This window comes from Mustelus asterias, unplaced genomic scaffold (assembly GCF_964213995.1).
Source record: "Mustelus asterias unplaced genomic scaffold, sMusAst1.hap1.1 HAP1_SCAFFOLD_221, whole genome shotgun sequence".
NCBI lineage: Eukaryota > Metazoa > Chordata > Chondrichthyes > Carcharhiniformes > Triakidae > Mustelus > Mustelus asterias.
Genome location: NW_027590205.1, coordinates 259,036 through 272,146, shown reverse-complemented (window position 1 = coordinate 272,146; position 13,111 = coordinate 259,036). Strand labels below are relative to the sequence as shown.

General features: G+C 44.5%; 3 non-coding genes and 1 pseudogene across 3 annotated transcripts; all 4 read right to left on the bottom strand.

Moving 5' to 3' along the window:
• LOC144485803 (uncharacterized) overlaps positions 1-13,111 on the bottom strand; it is a 245,388-nt pseudogene that overhangs the window by 224,853 nt on the left and 7,424 nt on the right.
• Positions 2,103-2,184, bottom strand: trnal-cag (transfer RNA leucine (anticodon CAG)). Its single transcript has one exon. It is a non-coding gene; the product is annotated as a tRNA-Leu (tRNA).
• trnaq-cug (transfer RNA glutamine (anticodon CUG)) lies at positions 8,152-8,223 on the bottom strand. The gene has a single exon. It is a non-coding gene; the product is annotated as a tRNA-Gln (tRNA).
• trnae-cuc (transfer RNA glutamic acid (anticodon CUC)) lies at positions 10,869-10,940 on the bottom strand. Its single transcript has one exon. It is a non-coding gene; the product is annotated as a tRNA-Glu (tRNA).

Below are 13,111 nucleotides of genomic sequence, written 5' to 3'. Positions count from 1 at the left end.
TGCCAGGCAAGGTGGTGGAGGCGGACACACTGGGAACGTTTCAGACTTATCTCGATAGCCATATGAACGGAGTGGGAATGGAGGGATACAAAAGAAAGGTCTAGTTTGGACCAGGGAGCGGCACGGGCTTGGAGGGCCGAAGGGCCTGTTCCTGTGCTGTATTGTTCTTTGTTCTTTGTTGCTCGTTGATCACTGGATAAAAGCAAATTACTGCGGACTTTGGAATCAGAAACCAAAAGAGAAAACGCTGGAAAATCTCAGCAGGTCTGGCAGCATCTGTAAGGAGAGAAAAGAGCTGGCATTTCGAGTTCAGATGACCCTTTTTCATAGCCCCTGTCGGAGAGAAAAGGAGTGCTTCTTCAGCTGTCGGAGAGAAGAGCAGTATTTCTTCACCGCTCTTCACAAGGATCACTCCTGTTTTTGATCAGGAAGTAATTTCAGCCCCTCCTAATTCATGTGCTGGTTGGGAGCAATAAATCTCCATTCTCTGACCGGGAATCGAACCCGGGCTGTGGTGGTAAAAGCGCCGAATGCTAACCGCTATATCACCAGCGAAGATGGAAGCCAGTGCTTTAATCTGGCTCATACATTGCTGCATTTTTCAAATACCCGAAAAAGTTTTGTCGGAAAAACACTCATATTTAGACAGAACACGAATGATTCCTTGAGCCAAACGCAAATTACTGCAGTTGCTGAAACTTAAAAGAAACTTAAAACAGAAAATGCTGGAAAATCTCATCAGGCATGAAGGCATCTCTGGAGAGAGAACAGAGCCAGCATTTCAAATCTGTACGATCTTTCGTCAAAGCTGAAGATAGGAAAAGAGGATGAGATTTACAATGGAAGCGTGGGAGATGCGGGCGAGGGTGGGGGCGATCATAAGCGTTGACAAAGTTGTGATCGAAAAAAAACAAACGGAATGTAAATGGTGGCGGAAAAAGCAAAATACCGCGGATGCTTTAACCTGAAACAAAAACAGAAAATGCTGGAAAATCTCAGCAGCTTTGACAGCATCTGTGGACAAAGAATCGAGCTGACGTTTCGAGTCTGGATGTCCGTTCGCCAGAGGTCTGTGGGTCCTGAGTTGATGAGGACATTGAAGCCTGAGAGGGAGAGATTTTTGGAATCTAAGGGAATGAAGAGTCACCAGGGTAGAGTTGGAACTTCGGGTTGAGTCCAGGGATTCATCATGATCTCCTGAGGTTATGGGGGAAGCACAATGGGACATGTGACAAAGTCCTACTCCATTAATTCTGTTCCATGTCAATACCAGATGTAATAGTGATTGCTTCTGCTGAAAGTGTTGCTGAGTGTTCAGAGGCATTGAATTCGAGGCGCCAGTATTTGTGGGGCAAAGTGATCAAATACCGCAAATTTCAGGTGTTCAGTTGATTTGCTTGAAAAGTCATGAATATTTTTTCTCGAACATGTTATTATGAAACTTTAATGCGGTGGGAAGTATCATTATTCATTTTGACAGGGGGAACCAGCAGAGACAATATAATATCAATTGCCATGGGCAAAAGTTGGGCTTCTGGAGCCAGCCTAATTGTTTTTCCATTAAACCGGATCTACTTGGCCTGAGGTCATCACTGTGTTTCTGTCGTGCGGTGGTTATCACAAGAGCCAGGTTAATTCTGTAAATATCTGGTTAGAACGAGGAATGATGGGAAGTGTACATGATAGGATTTGAACTTCAGTTAGAAAATTCAAGTCCACCCCCTGAATTCCTGGGCAGGGAATACAGTCTCACTGTTTGTAATCCTGTTATTTATATCCTGATGTGGAGATGTCGGCGTTCGACTGGAGTGTGGACATAAGAATTCTCACAACACCAGGTGAAAGTCCAACAAGCTTATTTGGAATTACAAGCTTTCGGAGCGTTGCTCCTTCATCAGGTTGTTTAACTCGGCAATCAGAATTTCAGCCGATGTGTGCTCTCGAAAGGAGCAACTTGCACACACGATGCTTCACCCCCAACAACGTTTTAAGTTGGTAATGTCTTTGCTCGTTGTTCATGACAAGAACGACACCGCACACACTCCGGCTTTCAATCTGAACTGTTAGGCTACAGCTACAATGACCAAAGCTCAAATCCATTTTGGCAGCGGTGGGATTCGAACCCACGCCTCCGCAGAGACGAGAGCCTGAATCCAGCGCCTTTGACCGCTCGGCCACGCGACCACGTTGAAACACATCGCAATCGTGTTATTTAACGATAATGTTACTGAAATTAATGAAATGCAATGGAGCTGGGAAAGGCCATCAGGAAGCATGAGCCTGCTCCTTCACTGAATCAGGTAAGCCTGAACTGGGTAACAAACAGAAATCGTCTCACGTCAGAAACACAATGAGCTGTAGTGAAGGACCGGCATCATTGAAACTGTCCTTAAGTTCGTCTCTTCCCAATTTCCTGGCAGAAATGAAAGAGAACGTCCTGTTGAATTTGCTCACGGTCTGCACTTCAGTACACGAGGCGAGATTATGTTTTATATCTTCATCCAGGCAATACCTCACATGTGTTTTCACAGTTTGGATGAGAGCAATAAATCTTCAATTCCAAAACAGTCATCTAAACAGCAGCGAAGGAATCAAATTCTAACAACCAGATCAGCAGCGTACAGCCTGTTTTAGAATTGAATTTATCCACATTGCTTTTGTTACTTTAATGTTCACGCCACTTTCGCCACAAATTGCTTCCTCTTGCAAAATGGCGCCTTCTGTTTCAACGCCAGTGATGTGTTCTGCCAATGGTAACATATACCAAACACTCCAATGCAATTATCACTTTCGCTTCCGACGGTTCGAAACCGGACAGAAATATTTCCAAATGCTTTTCAATGCAGAGTGGGGGAAAACGTTTCATAATTCAGCGTCAATGTAAACGGTAAAATCTGACCAATTACCAGACAGATTTTACCTTGCAACAACGTCTCAATCGTTCGTACGATGCACCCTATCACTGTCCTTCTCTTTCTGTGTTTGTTCTTGAACTGTTGCACAGGTGAAATTTCCAGCTCTGATATAAACTTGCAAACCTCACTCGGCTAATTCTAATAGATCTGCTTTCGATCAGAGAGTAAATCAGATCATTATTAATGGTTTACTGAGAGCAAATAGTCCTCTTTTCCAAAGTGTGAATTGAAGCCAGACACCACAAGGAGAGTGTTGAACACAAGCCACTGGACTACCGGAAACCGGTGAAATGTGTTTTTCAAACTGACTTCACATATGTCCCTTTGCCCATTATTTACCTCTCAGATCTTTTTTTCACTTGTGACACGTTTCTCCTTCAAAATGTCCTGTTTGGACGGCACGGTAGCACAGTGGTTAGCACTGCTGCTTCACAGCTCCAGGGTCCCGGGTTCGATTCCCGGCTCGGGTCACTGTCTGTGTGGAGTTTGCACATTCTCCTCGTGTCTGCGTGGGTTTCCTCCGGGTGCTCCGGTTTCCTCCCACAGTCCAAAGATGTGCAGGTTAGGTTGATTGGCCAGGTTAAAAATTGCCCCTTAGAGTCCTGGGATGTGTAGGTTAGAGGGATTAGCGGGCAAATATGTGGGGGTAGGGCCTGGGTGGGATTGTGATCGGTGCAGACTCGATGGGCCGAATGGCCTCCTTCTGCACTGTAGGGTTTCTATGATAATTGCCTCCTTCAGCCAATGACAACACGGATTGAATTCGCTGGGTCATGGAATTGACAGTGAGGTGAAATGGTCCCACAAAATGCTAAAGTTTAGAAGGATGAGGAGGGGATCTGATAGAGGTATATAAAATTCTAAATGGATTGATAAAGAAAAGGAAGACCAAAAGTTTCTTCTTCTGGGGCAATCAAGGACAAGAGCTCACGTGTATAGTTTGAGAGCCCGTTGATTTAAAACTGAGGTGAGCAGAAACTACTTCTCGTAAAGGGCAGTGAATTGGTGGAACTCGCTGCTCCATAGCGCGTTGGAATCTGAATCGTTGAATGATTTCAAGAAGGGATAGAAATATTTCTGATGAAGAAAAACACATTAAAGGGATATGGAGAATAGGTGGGAGGTGGGTTTCAGATCAAGGAGAGATCAACCATGATCTGATTGAATGGCAGAGCAGGATCACAGGGCTGAATTTGCCGACACCTGCTCCCAATTCCTATGTTCCTATGTTTCTATGTATAGCGTTCAATTTTCAAGCCCACCAACCTCATCACTGCGGTTTTGTTGAAATATATGTACAGTACGCCCTCTGGTTCCCCTTCACCCACAACGCATGTGAGTCCTGCAAGTAAATTTGTAATCGTCTCATTCTGTGCTGTAATCATTCTGTCATTCTCTGTTTCCCTCATTTATTTTCCCCTGGCATCCACCATATCAGATGTTGTTATGTTTCCTCCCTGCTGGGTTTCACTTTTTTTTAAATTCCTACATTTCTAAACATTCCCAATGTTAACGAAAGGTCATGGAGGTGAAAGTTTATCTTTTGTTTCCCTATGCACAGACGCTGTCTGACTTCCTGAGTTTTTCCAACATTATCACATTTCATTGCAAATTTCTGATCCGCTGTTAGATGGCAATGAAAATATATTTAGTTGATGTGCTTTTTTGACGCGGGCCTGTTGGTCGATGGGTATGATTCTCGCTTTGGGTGTTAAAATCCGCAGGCTTGGGAGAGGTCCCTGGTTTAAATCCCGGACAAGCCCTTGCTTTGTAATGGACATGTCGTGGATTTTGTTAGTTTATTTCCCGTGACATTGCGGAATTGGTTCACATGGGACATGATTTGAGAACCTGAGAACACACTGAAAGGCTTCCCATTGTCTCTGTCTACACTTCCCGCTGTCTCGGGAAAGCAGCCAGCGTAATTAAGGACCCCACGCACCCCGACATTCTCTCTTCCACCTTCTTCCATCCGGAAAAGATACAAAAAGTCTGAGGTCACGTACCAACTGACTCAAGAACAGATTCTTCCCAGCTGCTGTCAGACTTTTGAAAGGACTTACCTTGCATTAAGTTGATCTTTATCTACACCCTAGCTGTGACTGTAACACTACGTTCTGCACTCTCTCGTTTCCTGCTGCATGAATTGTATGTTTTGTCTGTATAGCGCGCAAGAAACAATACTTTTCACTGTATGTTAATACATGTGACAATAAATCGAATAAAATTCTGTTCGCACAACACACTCACAGAGGTCCAGACATTTTCAAAAGGTGACAATGCTTGCAGACATTCATTTAATCCTTATTCACCCATTCAGAGGACCGCATGTTTTGTGGGTTCGGACAGTTGTTTTGTATATATTGAGTTGTGGGTGATTGCTTCACTTCCTTTCCCTGTCTGTCTCTTTTTGTCGCTGGAGACCTGTCTCTGACTCTTTCACTTTTCAGTCTCTCTGTCTGTGCATCGATCACTGTTCCCTCTTTTGCTCTTTGCACCCTCTATTCTCTCGCTGTCTATGTTTCACCAATGTTTACTGGATTTGATCCTGTGATGAGGCGGGTGTGCGGGGAGGAGAGACTCAGTGGGATGATTTTGGGATGAGAGGTGGTCAGACAGAAAAGTCTGAAAATGGGGCGATAGTTTGACTCCGGGCATACTGAGATGCTGTTTCCCCACCTGGTTTGAGTAGTTAGGTCAAAAATATTAAGGCGAAAGATGTAAGAGGAGTTTGCAATGTTTGGAAGGAGATGCACCTCAGAAGTGCAAGATGCGAATGAAGTTGTCGATCATTGAGAGGAATGCATTCTAACCTCAAAGATTCTGTCGGTTGATTAATCGTCAACTTTCTAATTGGAATAAGCTGAGATACTAGATGGAAAAGCCATATTTGTCTCCATGCATTTTAGTGTATGGAGTGCCAGTTCTGATATGTGTCCGTCTAGCTCAGGGTCGTGCATTTGAGTCCCACGTTGGGCTTTGTTCTAACTGGGTTAAGTTCCAGCAGTGTCGCCGCTCAAACTGAACCTTTTTCCATCCTGCTTTGTTTTAAAGTTTATTTAGTAGTCACAAGGAAGGCTTACATGAGTGAAGTTACTGTGAAATTCTCCTAGTCGCAAGACTCCAGTGCCTCTTCGGGTCAATGCACCTAACCAGCACATCTTTCCTATTGTTGGATGAAACACTCGCAGACACGGGGAGAACGTGCAAGCCATACCCAGATAGTGACTCAAGCCGAGAATCGAACCCAAGTCCCTGGCGCTCAGAGACAGCAGTGCTGAGCTGTCCCATCATCGTGCCGCTCTATGAATTTCACAGTTACTGCTTTCATGAGTTAAAGCGACCTCTGCTTCCCTGGCAGTCGAAGAGTTTAGTGCTTAATTCAGCTAGAAGTTTTCTTCTCATTTTGCGCGAGATTGGAAACAAGATCTGGGAGATTGTGTCAGTGGAAACAATAATCATCCCCATTGCCATTCAGTCACTCCAACCTTACCTCCTGTCACAGGGTCATAAAAATAGTTCTTGTCCTCTTTTTTTCCTTCACTCTGTAGTTGCTTGTAAACCATTAAATCTCTAACTTCTTCCATTTTGGATATAACGTCACCGACCCGAAACATTCACTCTGTTTCCCTCTCCAAAGACGACGTTTGACCTGCTGAGTGTTTCCAATATTTTCTGTTTTGAGGTGGGATTTTCAGTAACTTCAGTGTTTCTTTTTCAAGTTCAATGTGGATTAGTTTTCTTGGACTGAATGTTCCCTGTTTAAATCGTTAAAGGGCTGAGGTTTTAAAAAGTAAGATACAAGAATGTGTCACCCTATTTGACATAAAATGAAACAAAATGAGGATCAATCATTCCAAAAGATGTTACTAATTCAAAATATCTTTTGCAGGGGGTCCACCTCCGGGTGCCATTCACTCACTCATCTGTCCCAATTCAAACAAGAAGTCGGACGGCGAGAGTCCAGATTGCTCAGCGTTACACCAAGGAAACGACAGCACTCTGACCTATGACACCAGACCTTGCTCCCAAAACACACACACACACACACACACACACACACTTGCTCAATAATTGCCAGTCTCCAGTCGAATGGTTGCTGTTGTGTGACACCAACTGCTTCTTTCTTTCAGCAGATGATTTAAAGAGTAGCGAAAGATGAAAAAAAACATTGCTGATGTCGGCATCTATCGCCAGAGGCTCAGCATTGTGCAATGTAATGGAAGTTGAACTGGCTGACAAATTGTCCTCCCGATTCCTGCTTTATGAGGAACTGAAATAAAAGATCCATCGACAAATCAATCCTCAACAATGGCAAAGAAGAGCAAGGGTCCGCCTAAATTTAAACTCGGTTCGCTGGATTCAGAGTGGTCACCATTAGGCCAGAGGACCTACAACATAGCAGCCGGCTGCAAATGGTCACTCAAAGCATTTGACCCACTTGCTGTTGCTGCCACATTGAATGAAAAAGGTCACATGCTTTGAGTAACCATTTGCATCAGGTGGCTCTGTTCCTGTTTCTGTGGTGTGACGGTGGGCACTCTGGACTCCGAATGGAGTAAGCGGAGTTCAGAACTCGGTGAAAGATTGTTTTTATTTGCTGAAGACGATGATGAGTTTGCTGAAGCGCATTTCATTTTTAATTCTCAGAAAGTGGAAAACTAAACACTGAGGAAATTTCAGCAAATTCCACCGCAATCACATTGCAGACGATGCAGCGAATGACTCTCCCGGCGTCATTGCATCAGCTCCAGAGAACGATTGCTCAAGAACACAAAGGGCTGAGAAGCAGAGTCACCACAGTGGGCAGGGGGTCCACCTACATGTGTCACTCATTCACTCATTCATCCCAATTTAAACCAGAATTCGGAGGCGAGAGGCCAGAGTGCGAACCATTTCACCGTGGAATCGACAGCAGTCTTTTCTCCAGAACACACGCACGCACCGACTCTCTTTCTCTCTCTCACGCACTCACACACACACACATTTTGCTCAATAATTGCCAGGCTCCAATCGAATTGTTATTGTGTGACACCAACTACTTCTATCTTTCAACAGAGGAGGTAAAGAGTAGCGAAAAGATGAAAAGCACTGATGTTGCAGGCATCTGGCGCCAGAGGTTCAGCAATGTGCATTGGAACCGCAGCTGAACTGGCTGACAAATTGTCCTCTCGATTTGGACTTGGTGAGAAAATTAAACGCCCTTTAGTATATCCATCATCTGCAAATTAAAGCAAGGTTCCGCCGAGATTTGAACTCGGATCGCTGGATTCAGAGTCCAGAGTGCTCACCATTACACCACGGAACCCAGCACACGGGAGCAATCTGAAAATGGTCGCTCAGTACCTGTGCCAATTTGAACAGCAGGGCGAAATATCAGTCCCATTGCACAATTCCGTCAATTACCCACAGCAATTCATATTTACATTGCCCTTGCTGATTCCTTCCGCAAAAATGAGTAAGCTACCTTCAGCTGCATTATATTTCACTGTAGCTCACCACGTTTAAAGAGCAATGTTAGCATCGAACTTTTATAAACCTGTTGTGTTAAAAATGCTGAACAACATGGTCACCTCACTCTAAGAAGGATGTGGAGACACTGGAAAGAGTGCAGAGGAGATTTACCAGGATGCTGCCTGGTTTGGAGGGTAGGTCTTATGAGGAAAGGTTGAGGGAACTTGGGCTTTTCTCTTAGGAGCGGAGGAGGTTGAGAGGAGACTTGATAGAGGTTTATAAGATGATGAGGGGGATAGATAGAGTGAACGTTCAAAGACTATTTCCTCGGGTGAATGGAGTGGTAACTAGGGGGCATAACTATAGGGTTCATGGTGGGAGATATAGGAAGGATGTCCGAGGTAGGTTTTTTACTCAGAGAGTGGTTGGGGTGTGGAATAGACTGCCTGCAGGGATAGTGGAGTCAGAAACTTTAGGAACATTTAAGAAGCTATTGGATAGGCACATGGAGTACTTCGGGATGATAGGGAGGAAATAGCTGGATTCTGGGTTTCAGACAAAGCTCGGCACAACATCGTGGGCCGAAGGGCCTGTTCTGTGCTGTACTGTTCTATGTTCGAACATCAGCATATCACAGCTCTGCTTTCGTCACACTGGAAACCAGTGTGAAAATATGAACAATTTAATGTCTTAAGAGACAGGGAGGAGTGTATGAATGTCGATAATTGGCACCGTGCACATTCCTGTCGTAAGTATTTGGGAGAATCAAGAAGATGAGATCCTGGTGATCCAGTGGTTAGGGTTCAGCCCTTTCAGGGTCGCAGACTGGCTTCGATATATAAAGGTTTAAATGCTTTGATAAACAAACCTGCAATACTTTCTGCTCGAAAGCAGCTCTGCCAGAAACAGTGGAGTGAGATTTGTGTTTTTGCTTCCGAGTTGGAAATGTCATATGGGCAACAGGGTCAGGTCGAGAACAAATACTGATAGTGAAAGACAGTGATAGTCTGCAAAGCGCTGACGATGGAGACGTTGATACAAGGTAAAATCTGTGTGGTAATGTGTCAGAGTTAACCATTTGCACTGACAGAAATATCACTCATTTCTGGATAAAAATATCGTGCTGAATGACAAGAAACTTCTCACTGAATTTAGCAGTAATCTATTTGACTTAGACTGATTCCAAGCAGTCTTCATTCAGAAAGCAGTAACTGTGAGATTAACAAAGTGGGATAGAGAAAGACTCAGTTTGATTGGTGACGCTGCCGGAGGAATGGAGAGCTGGAGTTCACCCAGGAAAGCAGCAAAGTTTAAAAATAATGAGAACCACCCAATGTTGCCCTTGTCCATCATTCCTTGTGTCAGTTAATCCATCCTGTTATGCTCTCTATCACAGACCTTCCCTTTTAATCTCTTTACTGATAGCCAAGTTCCGCACGCATGAGGACGGCCTCAACCGGGATATTGGGTTCATGTCACACTATCTGTAATCCCCACAGCTTGCCTGGACTTGCAGAATTTCACTGGCTGTCCTATCTGGACATCTCTTTAACCTGTCTTAATGCTCTCTCCACTCACAGAATTCCCACTCACCTGAAGAAGGAGCTTAAGGCTCCGAAATCTTGTGGCCTTTGCTACCAAATAAACCTGTTGGACTTTAACCTGGTGTTGTTAAACTCATTACTGTGTTTACCCCAGTCCAACGCCGGCATCTCCACATCATGACAATCAGCCTAACCCACACATCTTTGAAAAGGAAACCGGATCATCAGGAGGAAACGCACGCAGACAGGGGGAGAACGTGAAAACTCCGCATATACAGTAACCCGAGAAATTGAACCTTAGTCACTGGCGCTGTGAGGCATCAGTTCGAACAACTGTCCCAACGTGTCGTCCTTTCTACTGCATTCAATTTTACTGCAGCTCGCTGCGTTCAAAGGGCAGTGTTAGTATCAACCTGTGATTAAATCACGTTGTGGTAATTCTGCTGAACAACATGAATTTATCACCGTTAATGGACCGTGGGTTCCAGCCCCACGTTGAGCGCGATTGTTTTTAAACTTTGCTGCATTTCTGGTTGAACTCCAGCTCGCCATTCCACCCGCAGTCTCACCACTCAAACTGAGTCCCTCTCCATCCCGCGCTGTTAATCTCACCGATACTGGTTCCTGAGTGAAAACTGCCTCCATTTCACTGGAGGTCAGAAAGTTTGCTGTTGAATTCAATTAAAGGTTTTCTTGTCACTGAGCCCGAGATTTGGACCCTGATCTGCAAGATCTTTGTGTCAGTGGAAACAATGAAATCCACCCCATTATCAGCCAAATTTTACCCCGCATCACCATCTCTATCGTCAGCGCTTTCCAGCCCATCGCTTTTTAAACATTCTTGACATGTGACATTTCCAATTCAGACACAAAGGAGGAAACCTCCCTGATACTAATTGCGATAGAACTGCTGCTAACCCGGAATTGTTGTACAGGGTATAGCAATAAATCGACATTCCCTGACTGAGAATCGAACCCGGGCCGCGGCGGTGAGAGCGCCGAATCCTAACCACTAGACCATCAGGGAAATTGATACGAATTCTTTAAAACACTAATTTATACATGGACCACCTGCCTTTTATTTTATGTTGGACATTTTATTCACCAGAGCATGTTTCTCCTTCAAAGTTTAATGTTTAGATGGAACACAAGTGACTGCTTCAGCCAATGAAAACAGCGAATTCTGTTAGTTGGAACATGAAATCGACAGTGAGGTGAAATAGTCCCGCAAGCTGCCATGTGACACTTTCAATATCCAAAACCCACCAACTCCATCACTGTGGCTCCTGTGAAACTTACAGGGTAACACACGGTAGGCATTCATCACGGAGAGCAAGTGATTCAAGTCATTTACGAAACACTATCATGTCGCTTCTCTTCCTGTTTCTGTTCTCCAGCTTCCTCTGACCGTCCAGCTCCCAGGGTCAATTAGCTGCTTAATGCAGACAGAGACAAGTAGTGAGCCCGAGCTATACCTGGAAAGCAGGGGCAGGGAATGTAAGACACACGGTACTGAGAGGAGATGGAGTTTAGAGATGACAGTATAAAGAGATCGAGATATCTCATCTTCCTGATCCTCCCAGTAACTGATTGCAGGAATGTGCACACTGCCAATTACCCACTGTCACGCTCTCCTTCCAGCCTTCAACACGGAGTTAAGTTTTGAAGTTTTTGAAGTATTGCTACAGTTGTTCAGGGTTTAGCACTGCTGCCTCACAGCGTCAGGGACACCGGTTCATTTCCGGCCTCAGGTGACTCTCTGTGTGGAGTTTGCACGTTCGCCCCTTGTCTGCACGGCTTTCCTTCCAGTTGTTCCGCTTTCCACCCACAGTCCAAAGATGTGTGGATTCAGTGATTGGCCATGCTAAAATGCCCCTCAGTGTCAGAGGGGTTAGCAGGTTAAATACGTGGTGTTGCAGGGATTTGACGGAGGTGGGATTGTTGTTGGTGCAGGCTCGGTGTACCGAATGGCCTCCTTCTGTGCTGCAGGGAATCTACCATTCTATGAATTTGATTGGGGAAGACATTATTTTCCCTGGCTGTGGAATCTAAGACTTTCGCAGTAACTTCATTGCAGTGTTAATGTAAGGCTATTTGTGAAACTAATAATGAATAATAAATGAATAAGCTTAAATAATGTTTTGATTCTAATTGTTAAGTTTAATGGGATAATGGAAGCAAATTTAAATTACGTGTAATTTGTTTGAAATCAATATGCATTAAAGAATGTTGATAACACCGGATAACATTCCATCCGGTAACACTTGATGGATATATAGATGTACGAGACACGTTATTTACACAGACGGTGGTGGGTGCCTGGAACTCATCGGGAGATGCAGTGGAAACAGATACGATGGTGAGTTTTAAGGGGCGTCTGGACAAATACATGAATAGGATGGGAATAGGGGGATGTGGTCCCCGGAAGGGTAAGGGGTTTTAGTTCAGTCGGGCAGCATGGTCGATGCAGGCTTGGAGGGCCGAAGGGCCTGTTCCTGAGCTGTAATTTTCTTTGGTCTTTTGTTCTTATATATTTCATGACACCTCCGGGCCCATTGCCAACCCGCAACTGTTTGCCTATGAATGCTGATGGGGTCAAAACAGTGAAAACTACGTCTCTGAGTGTCTTAAACTGATGTGGAGATGCCGGCATTGGACTGGGGTGAACACAGCAAGAGTTTTAACAACACCAGGTTAAAGTCCAACAGGTTTATTTGGTCGCAAATACCATTAGCTTGAGAGCACATTTCCACTCCATCTGACGAAGGAGCAGCGCTCCGAAAGCTAATGGTATTAGCTACCAAATAAACCTGTTGGACTTTAACCTGGTGTTGTTCAAACTCTTGCTGTGGTCTTAAACTACCAACTTTTCAGTTAACAGCTGAACGCGCTGACTAATTGCGCCACAGAGACTGACAAAACAGCTGCTAAAGATATTCTAAACCAGGGTGCCAATGACCCAACTTCTATTTCTGCAAAACCTGTTCCAGAACTACAGCATGACCGCAGCGTTTACAATTCTATATAAGTCTCTTTGGTTATGTTGATCCCTCAGAATCCCGCAGGATATAATACTTTCCACTCAATCACAAATAACATCATTCACAGCTGCACCGCCTCCCAACATTGTGACCCATTTCCCTCAGGATTTCTTCCAGTATTTAATATTTTCCTGGTTTTCTCATCATTTTGAAATGA